Source organism: Nomascus leucogenys, chromosome 22a (assembly GCF_006542625.1).
Source record: "Nomascus leucogenys isolate Asia chromosome 22a, Asia_NLE_v1, whole genome shotgun sequence".
Lineage (NCBI taxonomy): Eukaryota > Metazoa > Chordata > Mammalia > Primates > Hylobatidae > Nomascus > Nomascus leucogenys.
The window spans coordinates 84,762,890-84,783,407 of NC_044402.1; positions in this window are offsets into that span (position 1 = coordinate 84,762,890).

The window sequence follows — 20,518 nt, forward strand, 5'->3', positions numbered from 1 at the left end:
ATAAATTGTCATAAAATTGTGTATATAGTATATGACATGATATTTTAAGTATATATATATAGTAGAATGGCTAAACCTAGCTAATTAACATATGTACTATCTCACATAGTTACCATTTTTGTTCTAAGAACATTTAACAGGCACTGCTTTTCAAGAATACACTATATTGTTAATAACTATATTACCACACTGTACAATGGATCTCTTGAACTTATTCTTCCTAACTAACTGAAATTTTGTAGCCTTTGACCAACATCTCTTCAAATCCCCTTACCACCACCATTCCTTGCCTGGCAACTACCATTCTACTCTTCTGTGAGATCAATTATCTTGGATTCCATCTGTGGATGATATCAATCATCTCTTCTTAAATATTTGTAGAATGAAAGATTAAAATTATAGAGCTCAGTGAAATACAATTTTTAAAAAATTATTCCTTCTTCAAAACATTTTTATTTCCACATTATCAAAATGTTGTGGCTTCTGTACTTTCACCATTCAGCAAGCAGGTGGGAGTGGTGCCCAGCAGTTTCTTCACTCCCATTGTTCAGTAAGCAGGAGGAAGTGTTATAACTGTTGTATTTCCACTGCCTGCAGCTCAGTGAGCTGGAGGGTTTCAGTTCCTGTACGCCTGCACTTTAGCAAATTCCAGGTTCTTGTCCCAGGACCAGGAAGAATAAGACACACGGACACTGGAGAGTGAGTAAGGCAGAGTAGGATATATTAAGAAACAGAAAATCTCTCAGCAGAAAGAGGGTACCCGAAGGATGGTTGCTGTCTGCAGGGCTAAGTTCAGGGTTTTTACGGACTGAGAATGAGGAGGAGTGCACTGATTGTTCTGTGGGCCGTTTTGGGAAAAGCACCATTCAGAAAGAGTCACAATAATGGAAAGAAGCAATTGGAGGCAGAAGCGAAGGCTTGACCCACAACCAATCAGGGACAGGAGTGACGTTTCACTCTATGCAAATGAAGATTCAACTGGTGGCCAATCACAGAAAGATCAGTATATGTAAAATAGGTGAAAAGTAAGGACCAATTGAGAGGAAGCAATCCAAACGGGAGCGGGATACCTTACTCTGGTCCATGGATTTTATCCAGAACTGGCAGCTCAGTTTTCAGGCCTTACACTGTTCTTTGATTGAAGGTTGAGTTTCACTGAGGACCAGTTCCTGCCTGCCTAGGAATTTGAATGCCTTCTACCACTATCAAAAGCCTGTTCTAAAGTTGGAAAGTTGGAACTCAAATTGGTTAAAGGTCATAAAGTGGGCATCAAAAAAGTGTTATTAGATTTAAAAAATACTGCTTTTTCATTTAATGGTTACAGACTCTAAATATTCAACAAATGTGTTTTCACATTTATTATACACAAATTTTATAATATGTTTAGCATTTTTTCTTGTATTTGTATATTTTCTTTTAGGTTTATCTTTCTCTAATTCTTGCAAAAAACAATGTTTAACACAGCAAAATTATTTTTGATCTCTAAAATATATGTCTGAGGGAAAAAAATAGAGTATGTACTAAGTCTACTTTTTCCAGAAGTGTAAGACTTTAAGAAGTAGTGGAAACTTGAAAGTAAGAAACTAATTCTGTTTTAGACCATTATTTCAAAAACTGCGATTTTTTTTTTCCCATTTCTGGTAGCGTCATTCCTTTATAACTGGTGTTTTGTAATATTACTTGTAAAATATTGAGAAAAGTTAAAAATGTAAAGCATAAAAACCTATCCTTTTAATATGAGCAAGAAGTTGGGGAATGATTCAACATACTGAAATCAGGTGATAAAGTATCTATATTCACATATAAATTAAAATAATGATGACAGAATTTAATTTCCTTTTGTGCATCTTCTTTGAAACTCTAATAAAATACATCTGTAGTCTGTATATTGGAGATATATCCTGGGGCAGTGGTGTTGAAGTTAAATTTTTGTTGGATTGCTGTGCAAACACTTCTAGGAATTTGAAATTTCTAATTAGAGATTTGCTTAACTACTTGGAATTTCGGAATAGCCACTCACCTGCCAGGTTTACTAGCTGATGAACACCATGGACACTTGAAGTGTTTGTAGTTCTCTTTACTAAAAAATGACTCTCTGTGTAGTAATTAAGATGCTTATGGCATCTTCAGCAGCAAAACTAGACCATGCATCAGCAGTTATATTTTAATCATTTCTTTTTATTCTTATTTGTGCTAGCTCTTATAATAAATTTTTGTAAAAATTGGGCCCAAAGCATGTGTACATTAGAAGTCAATTAACTCATTTATAGCACAGAAATAGTATTTCAAAATTGTAGGTTCAGAAAATTGTTATTTGAACAAGATATGATTATCGGAGGCATCTTTGGCAAATTTTATTATCCCCAGTAGGTACCCATTCAACACACATTACTTTACTCTTCCAACTTCAAAGAGTTTGCAGTCAGTTTAGTTAGTAAGATGTACATTTTAAGAGTAACTAAAATGTAATGTAGTAAGAGTTTTTGAAACAGCCCATACAGGGAGCTCTGAGAGCACAAGGACACACAGTACCTGCAGACTCAGGAAAGGTTTAGAAAACAATAGTAATTAAGCTGCCTATTTACTAGGCAAATAATTGGAAAAGAGTAGCAAGAGGGATATTGTGGTGATGGAATAGTTCTGTGTTTTGATTATGGTAGCGATTATATAAATACATAGGAAATAACATTGTATAGAATACACTCAAAACACACACATATGAATGCATATACATATGGTGGAAGCTGAATAAATTATGGGATTATACTGATTTTAATGTCTTTGTTTTGATATCAGACTAGAGTTATGTAAGATGTTATTATTGAGGGAAACTGAGTGACAGGTAGCTAAGACTTTTCTGTATTTTTTAATAATTTTCTGTGAGCCTATAATTATTGCAAAATTTTTTTAATGAAAAAGGAGAATTTGAGAAATAAAATTATACACTAAGACTAACATTTGGAATGATACAGATATTTTAAATAGATTTGTAATTTTTAAATAGTTGGGAATAGAAAGAGAAGAGATTTGATTTAAAAATGTGGTTTGTGGCCAGGTTCCATAAGGCATTCTACGCAATGTTAACAAATTTGGATTTTTGGCTTAAATCATAAGATATTAGTCTGTCTTAGAAACAGAAGCAAATAATCAGGTATAAACCCTTCTGAAATATATTCAATTAATGATATCAGAATCTCTGCTGTCTTTTTTGCAGTGAAGGAGCTCTCAGGAGATTTGAGGTGTCCTTTATAGAATTATTTTTGTTTATAAATGAATTAACATAATGCACTTATTTCAATGCTAACAAATAAGAAAGTTTTTCTGGGCTTTTCTTAAACGTCAATTTTGTCTTTGGTAAATGGCATTTACATGGGTATTGTACTGTATTGCATTTTACTGTATTTTTTAGAGACAAGGTCTCACTCTTGTCACCCATGCTCCAGTGCAGTAGCATGATCATACCTCACTGCAGCCTGAAATTCTTGGGCTTAAGCGATCCTCCTGCCACATCCTCCAGAGTAGCTGGGACTACAGACACAAGCCACCCCACTGGCTGTATGATCATTTTTAATGTTTTGAATTAAACACTGGAAGTGTAATACAGTAATTTCCAAATTACTTGTAAGAAAATGTATTACAATTCTTCGTAAAATATTTTGAAAAAATACAGTACAATGGAACGCTATCATTTTACATATTTATGAGCTGTATTCGTCCATTTTCAAACTGCTGATAACGACATACCAGAGATTGGGCAATTTACAAAAGAAAGAGTTTTACTGGACTTACAGTTCCACATGGCTGGAAGGCCTCACAATCATGGTGGAAGGCAAGAAGGAACATGTCGCATCTTACATGGGTGGCAGCAGGCAAAGAGAGAGCTTGTGTAGAACTCCCATTTTATTTTATTTTACTTTATATTTACTTATTTATTTTTTATTTTTTGTATTTTTAGTAGAGATGGGGTTTCACCGTGTTATCCAGGATGGTCTCGATCGCCTGGCCTCGTGATCCGCCCGCCTTGGCGTCCCAAAGTGCTGGGATTACAGGCGTGAGCCACTGCGCCTGGCCCCCTGAACTCCCATTTTAAAAACCAAAGCCCCGTGCGGTCTGGGAGGCTGAGGTGGACGGATCACCTGAGGTCGGGAGTTAGAGATCTGACCAACATGGAGAAACCCTGTCTCTACTAAAAATACAACATTAGCCGGGCGTGGTGGCGCATACTGTAATCTCAGCTACTCAGGAGGCTGAAGCAGGAGTATCGCTTGAACCCGGGAGGTGGGGATTACACTGAGCTGTGATCATGCCATTGCACTCCAGCCTGGGCAACAAGAGTGAAACTCCATCAAAAACAAACAAACAAACAAAAAACAAAAGATCTCGTGAGACCCATTCACTGTCACGGGAGCAACACAGGAAAGACCCACCCCCGTCATTCAATCATCTCCCACAACACGTGGGAATTATGGGAGCTACAAGGTGACATTCGGGTGGGAACACAGCCAAACCATATCATGAGCTGACTTTAAAACCTGATGCTTAAGTAAGTGTCATTTAAAATCTCTATTATTCATTGCATGATTTGGTAGCAGAGAACAGGCAGGTAGTAGTTTTTTTAGAGTTACCAAAGACCTACTGAATGAGAGTCAGATCAAACAAGGCTTAGACCAGTTCAAATCCAATAAACACTTACTCAGTCTGACGTAGTCCGCAATGTGTTTCACATGTATTATTTATCTTAACTCCGACAACAAACATACCATTTAAATGTGTTAAAGTTATAATAGACGTACTTTTGAAATCGAGTGTATTAAATCCTAAAGGCAAGCAGGACATCAGAATTTTCTTCTTCTCAATCACTTTGCTTATGTTTGCTCCCCACCAGCACACACACACACACACACACACATACACACACACATTTGCCACTCGAATTTCGACAGTTATCTTAAAAGCAGAATATCTGGTCCCTTGTATATTGCCTTTTCTTTTGTTCTTTGTAACTTTCCTCATTGATCCTGAAATCTTACTATGCATAAGTCTTACTAAATAAGGTGTCATACAGAAAACTAAATATTTTACTTCATCTGTATTTAGGAGATTTTGAATATTAATTTTGGTGTTCTAAATTCAATATTAATTTTTGGTGTAAAATGCTTGCCTCACAGATTGACTTTATCAACTAGCCTAGCATTAAATGCATTTCACTTCCATTGTACCTCAAGGTATATAATTGATTTCTGGGGTAAGTAATACAGCTGACAAAATAAAAATCTTATATTTTTGAAATTTTTATTTATTTTTACAATGTTCATAGGCACGGAAAACATATGTTTAAGATTCACTTAAATACAACAATTACCCTTGTCTGGAATTTTGCTAGCTTACACATTTCCTTAATGTGATGAAAGAATTGATTCATCATTTTGGGTTTAAAGATTTTTTTATGGACAGACGAAAAGGCTACTTTTTGTCAGTTAGAACCTATCTAAGCATGCCACTGTTATATATGAACAAAAGAAGAATTTACACATTATAAAAATCTGGCTGACCTCCATTAAAAAAAAAAGATTGTGTTTCATTTAGGGTCTAATTGTGCTGTCACTTGTTGTCCTCCATGTCCTCTAAAGCAGCCATCTGAACTTCCAAAAGTATGGTAATAAAAGATTCCTTGAAGATGAGACTAGAAATAAAAATTTGGCTTTCCATTACAACAAAAATCAAAATAATAATTTATTACCACTATTTCACATTTCTATCTTAAGTGTGTGCAATTTAAGTATGTATTAACATACTTGTTACCTTGAAAAAATTATTGTAACTTTTAGCTTAAATTTATTGATATAAAATGAAGTTCTTCACATAGATTTATCAATCATTTAATTAACAATTATATAAACCTAAGTACATTTATGTTTTATCATGTTCTTATAAATTGAGATACAATATACAATTGAATGATAGAATGTTCTAGTTTTTTTAAAAAAAAGGCTTTCAAAATATTTTCACATCTTTTTAAAATTTTGTTTTAGTTTCCTACTCTCACTATCCATTCTACTGTTTTATTTCTTTTCCACTTTAGGGAAAGCACAGTGACACAGAAGGAAATATAGAAGGCCCCAAATTAGGAATCTTGGATTTTAGACCCAGTGTTCCGCTAACTGCTTAAAGTGTGACCTCAAGTAAGTTTCTCATCCTCTCTAAGCCTCAGTTCTTTTGCTCATATAATGCCTCAGTCTAGATAATCTTTATGATGTCCCTACTGCTGCAAATATTTCTCTGCTATGAATCTCTGAAATCTGAGATCATCCAGAAATAGAGATTAACATGAATAATTTAATGCAAGCAATAAGAGAAAGAAATATTTAAGAAAAAAACAAAATTATGGAACAGCTATTATTCACTTCAAAAAATATTTTCATCAGAAGGTTAATATGTAATGTCATTGTACCCATGACTTTTAAAATATATTTCAAATTTAATCATACTTTTAATCAAAAGTTTTCTTCCTAGACAACTGGAAATTTCTCATTGCATTTAGATAATTCATTATATGGCAATTCAATTATAAACTGGTTTAGCAGAAATTTTCCCTTGGAACAAAATGTTTTCAAATTAATACAAGAGCAAGATAATTATTGATGCTAGGTCAAAGAGCAGATACAGCACATTGAATGCAGACAAAGAAGTAAGAATCAATACTTTTGACTCCACATGAAACAAAATAATTAGAGATATATACTTACAAAAGGAATAAACAATAGAGACATGATTATTTATCTTTGATTGATGAGTAAAGTCCTACAGGAACTTTATCAGCAGTAATAATTACCTTCTTTTCCTAAAATTTTCATTTTGTATAAGGAAAACATGCAGGGAATCAAATCTGAAGAAAGCTGGTCTTTCTGCTTCTCTATGCTTAAGTAACAATGACCTAAGTAGAAAAATTAGAATGATTCAGGCCAGTAGCCAGTAGCACATTCAGACTTTCATTTAGCCTGGACACCTCTTGATTCTAAAAAGAAGCCACAAGTTCAGGCAAGTGGTGGATTTTAAATGGTCTCGTGTCAAAGAGGTTGAATGAGCAGACTTAAAGTTGAAGGTAGCATAGAAAGATAAGTAGAACCATATGATAAGAATTTTAACAAAACTGAATTTTTGAGCATATTAAATAAATCAAAACCCAAGGTATTTTATATCATCTAGAAAGTGGAAGGCATATGTTAACTAACTGCCAGGAGTATATATATTCAGTATACAATTACTTGTCAATGTAGAAAATTATTAATACTTTTCACATACCTTCTATCTAGGCCCCCTAGATATACAAACATAAGGGTAATTCAAGTTAATTGATACAAAATATTTCTCAGTCACCATGTGCAAATCCTACAAGTGCAATGCGAATTCTTGATTACATCCAGAACTACCTACTGGGCCATGAACAGAAACAAACAAACAAGAAGATTGTATCTGCTATTGAGAAACCATATTTTGTTTTGCACAAATTTATTGCATTCATGTTGAAAAGTATTCCACAAGTTAATTTGTCTTCTCAGTTCCACTAATTGAACTATCTTTCCCTACACTCCTACAAATTGTCTGTTTCAATGTCAGCATAGGTTAAATCCACAAACTATCCCAGCAATGAAACTTAGTCATCCTGTGTTTTCCAAGGATATGAAGTAAGAAGTATAGAGAGAAGTACTCTGGAAACAAAAGAGTATTAGTCACCAAAGAAGATGTTTTAGGATTCTGAGTAGTGTTGTTCTAGTTCTGGGTACCTGATCTGAAGAAACAAATGTTTCTGTACATTCTTTACTTAATTTCTTTTAGATATTTGCAAATATGCAAGGCCCTCTATGGAGGTCAGGACAAAGGCCTTTAGTGCCTGGATTCATATCACAATTCTGTGAATTATTATCAGTTATTATTGTATTAAGGTTATTAAATGTGTCATTAATGTATGAAGCATTACTATAATAGGCACCACTGATTTATAAACTATAAGTTTTCAAAGTGTTCATGAATGAGACTGAGAAGTTACAGAGGAAAACAACAAACTGTGATGTGGACATCCATTCTTAATTGGTTTTATTAAATTTAGAGAAGGAACTTTCTACTCATACTTTTTGTTTGCTTTTTAAAATATTGCTGGTGAAAAATTATTTAAAAAGCATTGTAATACAAAGTAGAGTATAACTTGAAATAAACTATTTGAGATTTATAGACTAAAATGCACTACAAAATTTGTCAAATTTATATTCATGTTGTTCATATTATGAGTTTTTAAAATACTGCATTTACTACTTTAAGTTTTTTGATAATAGAGAGTTTTTGATTTTGCAGGATTTGGACTTATATATTTTAAATTATAGTTTTAATAGATACCATAAGGTATCCTTTAATTCCTTATCTCTCAAAGCAGCTGCATCTTTCTGAGCTCTTGGAATTGAATTGGCATTTGAATCAGAATATAGACCTTTAGTTTCTCAGATATTTCCATTATTCTTTGCTCTGCTAGGAACCAAAGTTTAAAACGTTAAGAAAAGAAACAAGATATGAGTCTAATGAAATTTGTTTAGAGCAAGAAAAAAAACCTGAAAACAATGTATTGCCTATTCTTATTGTTATCTGTCAGAAACCAAAGGAAATTCTTAGCTTGTATTGCTTAATTTTAAACTATAGATCTTCAAAAGACTGATTCAAATTTGCAATGAACTTGGCATACCTAAATGAAATACCTATAAAAATTGGGGGAAAATTGTGGATGAAATACCTGGGTACTATAGCAGCAGGATGTAATTAGAAAAAGCGCAAACCCTTAAAAGGGCATTTGGCTAATGATAGTCTAGTTAATTTGGAAACCTGTAAGTCTAATGATTAATAAAAAAAATTTAACATAAATTTGTACATTTATCCTAGGTGAGACTTGAGAATCTGGTGGCAAGGGTGAAAAGGCCATAAGATTAGCAATCACCACTTCTCATGAAAAATGATAATCATTAACAAAACAAGCAAGTTATGTCAACATAATTGACGTGAACTTTACATGAAAACAAAGTTGTTTTGGAATCTAGCATTATAGACACCTAGCTTTTCTTCTCGTTAAAGATTTGAATGCTTGATCATTTGCTGTTGTTAATAGTTTTTTTTATATATTTTTCTTTTAATCTATGCTTTTATCAAACAGAGAATCAATGATATTCATTCCTTCTCCACCTTTCTCCTTCTTCTTTATGTAAGATAATATAAACAAACAAGAATCTTAGAAAAATAGGACTGTAGAAGTTAAATTGGAATTAACTTGAGAGAGAATTTTGTCCAACATCCTCATTTTGTGTAAGAGAAAAAAAACAAACAAACAAGGAGTAGTGATTTGAACATACCACAGCTATTTATTTCCCCAAAATCATATCTGCAGCTCCAATTACTATCATGGGAGACTGAATTTTAATTATGAGCCAAATGACAGTGATCAAGAAGGCCTTAGTGTTTCTCTCAGTTGGATCGAACTTTAAACAGGCTTCTTTCTGCCTCTAAGCCCCTGATCCCTGTTTTTTTTTTTTTAAAGAGCATTTACTTTAGAAATCTTGTCATTGTAAATTCGTTCCTCTGTTCCTTTGAGGTGTAAATCATTTTAAAAGCTTCTTGCTAGTTTTACAACCCAAGAATGTCTTTCTCAAAGACCTGGGAGGCATTCCTTTGAAATGTAATGTTAAGGAAGATAGTGCCCCTATCTTCCAGATTCTATGGAAAAATAAAGGCCTAACTTCTGCAGGCAACCACCTCCAAAACTACCTCTTCCAAAAAGGGAACGTTTACTCTTCTTTTGGGTAAAGGCCGTAAGCAAACACCACAACTGGTCTATAACTCACCCTCCCACCTCAGCTTTTAAAAACTCCTAGCCCTTTGTTTTTGTTTCTTTGGTTACTGACACATAGTAATTGTATATATTTATGGAGTTCATGTAATATTTTGATACATGCATACAATGTGTGATAATCAAATCAGAATTTTTAGGATATCTATCACCTCAAAAATGCATCTTTCTGTGTGTTGGGAACATTTCAAATCTTTTCTTCCATTTTGAAATACACAATAAATTGCTGTTAACTATAGTAACACTGCTGTGCTATTCAACACTAGAACTTATTTCTTCTATGGGAAGGGAGGGGTTAAGAGAGGTTGGTTAATGGTCTCAGCCCTTTGTTTAAGCAGAGTTTAATTCAGACTGAGTTCTGCCTCTAACTACTGTTCAATAATAATTCAATGACCTTGAATAAGGTCATCTTGCCTAATTAAGTTTGTCCGGTGTAATTTATTCTTCACTAGCAGCTACATGCATTTGGCCAAATAACATCAGAGCATAGCATGCCTAGAAAAGTAATATAACCGATGAAATATTAATGTAAATGTGTAGGTTTGGGGGGATAATGTGAAAGACACTGATAAATTTGGGGGATTTTTTAGATACAAGAGAAGGTGAACAAATATTAAGAATATCTCAGTATGTCTCAGGGAAATGGAGTATCATTAAGAATACACTTAAAGTCAGTATGTTTGCCAACTTTGCTTTGGACTCTAGCATTATGGATGTTTAAGTTTTCCTCTTTTGAAATACTTATAACTATTTTGAAATGTCTACATTTATGACATAATTCACATATTTTAACTAAGAAGGTCTGATTATTACATTTACCGTAATATTTGCCTTTTCCTGTTGAAAAGATTTCATATTGGGGAAATGCATAGTTAATCAGTTGTGGCAAAAGGTATATAGTTGTAATACAGTCATAATATCTAATCACAAGGAATTTCCTGAACCAGGCACCGTCCTTAGTTGACACAAGTATAAATTTCAGTTAGACACTTAGATTTCTCAAAAATGAGTAATATGATTGAAATGCAGTTATATTACACACAGACACACACACACACACACACACACACACACTTAGCCTTCATGACTCATCTAGAAAAAATTTCAATATATAAAGATGATAAAGATAAAAGATGTCATAAGTTAAGCCAGGATTCTGCCATTTTGTGTAGTGATGAGGAGAAAACATCAATAATAGAACACGAGTTAATGAGTAACTCATGTTAATACCATATTTCACTTCAGTTTGTTTGCAATTTAGAATTATTCTAATTACAAGTCACTCACTGGTCCCTCCTCCCCGATACCAAGAAGGGCGGCTAAATCTCGGATAAATTATAGCAAACAATGTACTTGCCTTTCATTGTATTTACCTTTCCGCCAACTTGTTCTTAAACCTCTCCTTACCTCTGGGGAAGATACAAAAAAGAACGCAGTAGTTGTATATTTCAAAAATTTCTCATTTTTAGTCATTACTTACTTGGGGAAATTTGCCTCATGAGATATTTGTTTACCAGATTCAGATAGACCTTTTTTAAATTGAAGATGTTAGTCTTTACTAATGTAGTGGCCATATTCTATGTTTTGACAGCCTAACTTTTAACAAGTACTATTATAGTTGTGAATTGTGTCACCAAATTAATTATAATTCAGTATGATTAACATGGAAATACTGCGAATCTAGGTATCTTTAAACAAAGAGGTATTCAGGCTTCCACTACCTACATATGCTGCATTTCTTTCTGCTTTATTTTAATTCCCTCACATCCAAAATTTGGATAGGTGCATAAGGGCTTGGTGATAGCCATGAAAAGTACTTGGTTTCTTATAGATGTAGCATCATTACCACAGATAATAATGTTTACTTGAAAATTATTAATATATGTTTATTTCTGTTATATATCAACAATGTTCAATTCTTTTCTAGCAAAACCACATATAAATAATCATAAAGTGATCATACTTTTTTTTTGAGACAAATAATAGAAACTGTCAGGTATATCCATGGAAAGCATTCTAGGGATGTTTAGAGATTCTTCTGCTTCTTAACTCATACTGGAATAAAAACTAATAGGAAACAAGTTTATTCATGAAAAGCTGGAGGTACACGGATAGGTAGTAAAATATGGAAGAATGCTACATTTTATTCACATGACTTTCTGATATTTTAATACATGTAAGTAATTAAAACTAAATGAGCATTAACTGAGCACCTTGATGCCCAATCAATGCATTTCTGGGAAGAACTCAGTTAGTTTATAAAAGGTTAAAAGAGCATAAAGAAAATAGTTTTGTTGTGTTTCAAGTAAGGCTGTGATATCAACATTTTTATATTCATAGTTACAATATTATCTTGGTGGCTATTCAGGTGTGTTAAAGTTTTCAAAGAAGCATTTATTGTAGTTGTAAAACTTTCCATTATAATATTGCTTTAAAAAAACTATTTTAAACAAGAAAGATGAAATTTTAAAGTAAATTAATTTTTACCAAATACTTTGTTTTATAAAACATTTATATTTAAGCCCATTTTTTATCGTATATATTTAAGATGTACAACATGGTGTTTTGATACACATATACATATTGTAATCAAATTAACATTTCTATCACCTTCAACAGTTACTTTTCTGGAATAAGATCCTCTGAAATCTGCTCTCTTAGCAAGTTTTCAGTATACAATACAACATTATTACCTATATTCCTCGTGCTGTACATTAGAGCTCCAGATTTATTCATCCTACATAACTGCAAGTTTGTATCCTTTTCTACTTTTTATCTATTTCCTCCCAGTCTCCACTCCTGGTAAGACACTGATAATTTCAAATAAATAATCTCATAAGAAAATTATGAACTTTTGTTCTCTGATTAATTGAAATTTTCTTTTGAAATCTAGCATTAGTTTTAAGCCCAAAATAGGGCAAAGTAAGTTTCTATTATATTGCTGAAAACATAGCATGCTAGCCAATGTTATTATCTCATTTTAGATATGCATATATTTTTGAAAATCTGCCTGAAATAGCCATGAATTTTGTGTTTTACCTATACGTATATTAGTGGGAGATACATAAAACGTAAACTTACATTATGTCTGTCTTTGCCTGCATAATAAACGGTTTCAAATTGAGGTAGATATCATACAAATGAAGTCCTTTTGTGATAAATAGGGAAGAGTTTTGGCAAAACTATGCCCAAATCATGTTGTCTAGGCATGTGCACTGATTGCCTCAAACTAATCTTCACTCTATTAGGTGTGAAGAAATTAACTGGGACTTAAATCTTCTTAAGAAATACTGGCTTTTGGCATTACACAATTCATTAGGAGTCTGTGTTTGTCCTTTGTTTTGTAATCTTAAGGTGGTTGCTGCATTGATCTCCCTGTCACATGTAAATGATATGGAGGGTAGACTGGGGTGCCAAGACGTTACCCCGACTTATGCACTCACTTTGTGTGCAAATGGAGCTCTCTAAGATGCTCTAGCCACCGATTCCAGTGTTCCACACAGGATAGTAGGATGGTACCTAAATGTGCTATTAAAGCACGATACGTGAGCATTGTTAGCTGCTTGTAATGTCAAACGTCTGAGCTGGAGAATCTATAGGCAGAGCTGTGACCCCCCCAACAGGAAAAATGTGGTAACCTAAGTACTTCATGTTCTCTGAGACTAGATACTAGATCCAGGCTGGCAGGCCAGGCTGGAGATCTAAGAGTCCGGATACACAGGGCCTGACAGACGCTCTATCTGCAGCACACTTCCCTTCCAAACTCTGGCAAGTGAACTTTCCTATTGTTCTTTCCAATGTGTTTGGTTCTCTCCTATAGGAAACACTTTGGATGAGAAATCTTAGAGAGGTAATGTGAGAGTATAATACATTTGAATATGTTGAAAAATATGTTTTTACATTTATATCAAGATTTATGAAAGGTGGTAATTCTGACCTGTGGCACTCTCTGGGTTTGCCTAAGGAGCCCCTTTAACATGCACTAGTCTCCAATTACAATCCTCCCCAAAGAAGTTAATGGGAAGAGTACTAAATTTACCAATGAGGAACGAGACAATTTGTTTTCTGTGAATTATGTGTAGATTCCTAGACGTCAGCCTTAATCCAGCACTAAGATACCTTGAGATGCCAAGAGAATGGTTTGGTTTAGATTCTCAATGGGGTCCTCTTTAGGCCTTCTTGTGACATAATGCTTATACTCCAGTAGGACTTTGATTATCTGAGTCAGCTGTATGTATTATAAAAGCAAAAGCTACTTATATAAAAGTAATAAAGTAATTTAATTTAATCAGTTAATGAAAATATTTTTAAGTAACTGTGCCAGGTGGTAGCTTAACATTTTAACTTTCTAATTTAATTTACATAATTTAAAAAGAATATGAAAATTCCACATGACTTGACTTTCACTCCTATAAATTAGGCCCAGTCAATATATTCAGTGTTTAATGCCATTTAAAAACTGTGTAGCTTTATTTTCATTAATTTACCATGTATATGGAAAACAATTCCTAAATTGCTTTTATTTGAAAGCTTGCCATTTTTAAAAAAGCATTCAGGATTATATAAAGGTTGCAAGAATTGTTCATCGAAGTTCTCTATGCCTTTACGTATATTTGCCAATTTTCATCATTTTGCCACCTTTACTATATATTTTCTTTTTCTCTTTCTCTCTCCGTTCCTCCTGTCTCCTTCTCTCTATCTCTCTGACATTTCTGACATTTGGCTGAACCATTTGAGAGCAAGTTACAGACATGGTCAATTATCCCTTAATAATTCAACCTGTGAGAACAAGGACATTCGATCACATGTTCACAGTACAATTAACATGTTTAGAAAATTTAACATTGATATATAATAATTATATCTAATACACTATCTATACTCCAATTCTTTCAATTGTCCCAGATATATATATATATATATATATATAATATTTTTAATTGATCCAGAATAATGCTTTTATTTATTTGTGGGTCTCTTTAGCCACCTTTAGACATAAACAGTTCCTCACCTTTTCTTTGTATCTCATAACACAGGCACTTTAAGGAGAATATATGGATTTTTCTTTGTTTTCACATGATTAGATTCAGATTACACATTTTTGGCAAAAATGTAACATATATAATATCGCAATTTTTTTTAGTACAACACATTGTGGGTGGCATAATGTCCATGAGTCCTAGTTGTTGTGTGTTAATTTGACATATTTAATTTAGGTGGCATCTTTTATATCAGTACATTAAAAAAGCAGCCTGTTGAGATTCTCTGAGACTATGTAAGTATTCCATTCTCCATCACATTTTAACTGATGGTTTTGGCGTTCATGGACTATTCTTGCCTGAAATATAAATAAAAAATTGGTGCCAGGAGTTTTTTTTTAAATCTATTGTTTTTACACCTACATTATTTATATATTAATATACTTACTTATAATCACTATGGGTTCATAGTCAGTGGATTATAATCCGTTCTTTTTACAATACATTTCATGCTGAAATTGTCCCATAATTGGCTAGTGCGAACATTTTCACATTGACTTAGGTCCCTCCCCCTTTAATAGTATTTTCTTACTTTCTGGCAAATGAAGTGTTACGAGCTTACTTTGTACTTTCTCTGCCCTGTCCTTTAAATCAACTATTTCTTCAAAAATTACTTGTTCCCTTAAGTGAATAATAGTTTTGAGGAGCCAGATATAATTGCTTGATGCCTTAATGCTTATTGGGTTGATATTGCACTTGGATCCTTTTAACAAAGAGAATTATAGTTTAGTAGGTTGGTAGGAGGGTGGGTAGATAGATATATTGATAGACAGATTTTTAAAAATGTTTATATTGTTATCTTCAATACTCAACTAACAACACAGATTTCATCCTTGCCTTACTAGACCCCCCATTCCATATTTGTTTTTTCATAGCATGAATACTTGCTTCTCATAATGTCATACATTTGTATTTGACATATATTTATTTATTTGCTTAATTTTACAATATGTACGGCCTTACTGTACAGAAAAGTATTAACACAGTGGGTTTAAATTGCTACCCTTGAAAAGTTCTGCTTGTAAGGTGAGCCCTTGGCTGGCATCTGGGAGCTTGGATTTCAGGAATGTTCCTACACTCCCTAACTGGTAAGAATTGCTCACTGTGTCTAAACTGTTTGGGTAAGCAATACGGTATATCCTGAACACCTACTTTCCTTCTAAGAGTCTGGAATTTTTGTACATACCAGCTAGAGGCCCCCTATTTGACTCGGCCCAATAAAAACTGTGGATGATGATTCTGTAACCAACTTCCCAGTTGAAAACATTTCACATGTTCTTACTGGGGAAATTAAGCACATTCTGTGTGATTCCACTGGCAGAGGACCCTTGGGAAACTGTCTGCTTTCCCCAGATTTGCTCCATGCAACTTCTCTATTAGTTAATTTTGTCCTGTATCCTTTTGCTGTGAGTAAAACTTGTGCTAAATTCTGTGAATCCCCCTAGGGAATCATCAAACCAATAGTCTTGGGTACCTCTGACATGCCTGCAAACAGAACACCTCTAAGGAGAGTTTTAAAAAGTATATCTTTTTCTTTCCTTTCATTAGACTGAAAGTAGTCAGAAATACATAGTCAGAAATTACCTTTTTGTTTTTACTTTTTGTTTTGACATAATTGTAAATTTACGAGAATGGCAAAAAAAAAAAAAAAAGACAGAGAGCTCTATGTACCTTGTACCAAGTTTCCTACAGTGATTATATTTTACATAACTATAACAAAATATCAAAGAAGGGATTTGGCATTGGTATAGTGTGTGCGTGTGGATCTGTGTGAGTGTAAATTCAGGTAACCACCATGACAATCAACCTATAGAACTATTTTTCAACACAAAGTTCCCCTTCAGGCTGCCCACTTGCATTGCAGTCACATGTAACTCCCCTCTTACCACCACCCCCATCATCACTAGAAACACTGATCTGTTTCCATATTTATTATTTTGTCCTTATGAGAATGCTATATAAATGGAGTCATACAGAGTGTGACATTTTTGGGATTGGTTTTTATTATACAGTAATTCAGGTGAGATTAAACATGATACTGCCTGTATCGGTAGCCTGTTCCTTTTTACAAATTTAATTGCCTTGGGCAGTATGGCCATTTTGATGATACTGATTCTTCCCATCCATGAGCATGGAATGTTTTTCCACTTGATTGTGTCATCTCTGATTTCTCTGAGTAGTGGTTTGTGGTTCTCATTGTAGAGATCTTTCACCTCCCTGGCTAGCCCTATTCCTAGGTATTTTATGCTTTGTGTGGCAGTTGTGAATGTGATTGCATTCCTGATTTGGCTGTCAGCTTGGCTGTTTTTGGTGTACAGAAATGCTAGTAATTTTCGTACATTGATTTTGTATCCTGAGACTTCACTGAAGTTGTTTATCAGATTAAGGAGATGTTTGAGCTGTGACTATAATGTTTTCTAGATTTGAAATTATGTCGTATGCAAACAGGGATAGTTTGACTTAGTCACTTCCTATTTGAATACCTTTGTTTCTTTCTCTTGCCTAATTGTCCTGGCCAGGACTTTAAATCCTACCTTGAATGGGAGTGGTAAGAAGGGCATCCTTGTCTTGTGCTGGTTTCCAAGGGGAATACGTCCAGCCTCTGCCAATTCAGTATGATGTTGTCTGTGGGTCTGTCATAGATAGCTCTTATTATTTTGCGGAATCTTCCTTCAATACCTTGTTTATTGAGAGTTTCTAACATGAAAGGGTGTTGAATTTTATCAAAAGCCTTTTCTGCATCTATTGAGATAATCATGTGGTGGTGGTCTTTAGTTCTGTTTATGTGATGAATCATAATAATTGATTTGCGTAGGTTGAATTGAACTTGCATCCCAGAGATAAAGCCTATTTGATTATGATGGATAAGCTTTTTGATGTGGTGCTAGATTTGGTTTGCAGTATTTTGTTGAGGATTTTTGCATTGAGGTTCATCAAAGGTATTGACTTGAAGTTTTCTAATTTTTGTCATGTCTCTGCCAGGTTTTGGTATCAGGATGATGCTGGTCTTATAGAATGAGTTAGGGAGGAGTCTCTCCTCTTAGATTTTAAAAAATAGCTTCAGTGAGAATGGTACCAGATCTTCCTTGTACATTGATAGCATTTGGCTTTGAATCTGTCTGGTCCTGGGCTCTTTTTGGTTGGTAGGCTATTTATTACTGATTCCATTTTAGAGCTCATTATTGGTCTGTTCCAGGATTCAGTTTCTTCTTGGTTCAGTCTTGGGAGGGCATATGTGTCCAGGAATTTACCCATTTCTTTGAGATTTTCTATTTTGTTTGCATAGAGGTGTTCATAATATTCTCTGATGGTTATTTGTATTTCTGTGGGGTCAGCGGCAATGTCTCCTTTATTGTTTCTAATTGTGTTTATTTGGATCTTCTCTCTTTTCTTCTTTATTCACCTAGCTAGCAGTCTATTTTATTATTATTTTTTTCTTTTTCAAAAAACAACTCCTGAATTCATTGATCTTTTGAATGGTTTCTCATGTCTCTATCTTCTTTAGTTCAGCTCTGATATTGGTTATTTCTTGTCTTCTGCCAGCTTTGGGGTTGGTGTGCTCTTGGTTCTCCAGTTCTTTTAGTTGTAATGTTAGGTTGTTAAATTGAGCTATTTCTAAATTTTTGACCCAACAATCCCGTTATCTAAATTATCAAATTTGTCCATAATCCCAGATGGCATTCTTAGTTCTTAAGTCTGCTCTGTCTGCAACTGATAGAGCTACTCCCACTTTATTTTGATTAGAGATAGTATGATATATCTTTCTCCATCCTTTACTTGTCCTCTATAGGGTTCCTTAGATTTAAAGTGAGTTTCTTGTAGAAAGTATATAATTGGGTCTTATTTTTTGATGCACTCTAAAAATCTCTGTCTTTTAATTCACATATATTAATTATTGATACAGTTGGATTAATATCTACTATATTTGTTACTGGTTTCTATTTGTTGCCTTTATTCTTTGTTTCTATTTTGTTTTCCACACTTTTTTTGGTTTTTTTGTGGTTTTAATTGAACACTTTATATAATTCCTTTTTTCTTCTTTCTTATCGTCTTTTCACATCAATTATATTTCTAAAGTCCACTTTAGAAATAACACTGTACTGCTTCACAATTAGCATAAGTATTTTACATTCACAAAATATTCCTAATTCTTCTCATTTGTTATATTGTTGCTTTCATTTTACTTGTACAAAAGCATACATAAGCTGTCAACACTTTAAATATTTTACTATAATAATTGCTTGCATAGTTTCTGAGAAGTTGGATGTAGTTCTTATCTTTGCTTCTCTATAGGTATTTTTTCTCCCTGGCTTTGTTCAATTTTTTTTAATCTTTGATTTTCTGAAGCTTGAATATGTTGTACCTAGGTGTAGGTTTTTTAGTATTTATGCTGCTCGGTATTCTCTGAGCTTTCTGGATCTGTGATTTGGTGTCTGACATTATTTTGGGAAAACTTTTAGTCATTATGGCTTTAAACATTTCTTCTGTTCCTGTCTTTCTTCTACATCTGGTATTCTCAATATGTGTATGTTACACTGCTTGTAACTATGGAACTAGTTGTTCCAGAGTTCTTGAGTATTCTGTTCTCAGGGGTTTTTTGTTTTTTTGTTCGTTTGTTTTTAGTTTTTTTTTTTTTCTCTTTGCTTTTCAATTTTGGAAGTTTCTATTATTATATTCTCAAAGTCAGAGACTTTTTCCTCATCTCCTCCAATCTACTAATGAGCCTACCAAAAGTATTCTTCATTTCTTTTACAGTGTTTCTATCTCCAGCATTTCTATTTGATACTTTCTTAGAATTTTTCCATCTACTTACATTTATCTACCTCTTCTTACATGTTGTCTACTTTTTTCATCAAAACCCTCAGCATATTAACTGTAAGCTTTGTTTAAATTAAATTAAATTTAATTTAATTTAAGTTTCTGCTCTGATAATTCTAATATTCCTGCCAAATCTGACACTGTTCTAATGCTTACTTAGCTTTCTCAAACTGTGTGGGGCTTGTTTTTGTTTTTGTTTTGCCTTTCAGCATGCCTTCTAGTTTTTGTTGGAAGATAAATATGATGTACTTGGTAATTTTTTTAAAAAGGCGGTAAATTGGTCTTTAGTAATGCAGTTGTAATGTGGGGACAGGAGGAGGAAAGCAATCTGTAGTCTTATTATTAGGTCTTAGTCTTTTGGTGAGTTTGTGCTCCTGGCCTATGGACTTCATCAGTGCTTCTTTATTCCCTCGCATCCCACTTAGGTGGGACAAGATAAGTAAAAGGGCTGGATTTTGGGTGTTTCTCTTCCTCCACTTAGTAGGCTATAGGTAACTAAAGGAGGGTGTTTTACTTGCCCTGGGTGGGTTAGACTCTGGTAAAGCTCTAGCAGTTTAAGGCTCTGATAAAAACAGTTTCTCCTGAGGGAAGGCCTTCTTAAGAAGAACAGAGTGCTCTAGTATATTTCAAAGGGGCTACTTCTCCCCTCTTCTGCTCAAAGCAGGAGGGGATTTTTCTCTGATATTCACTGTGATGAGCTGGTATAACTCCTAGAAATAAAGACAAAAAAGCATTAGGGTTCCCTATAACTGAGTCCCCCTGGAGATTTTAACTCTGA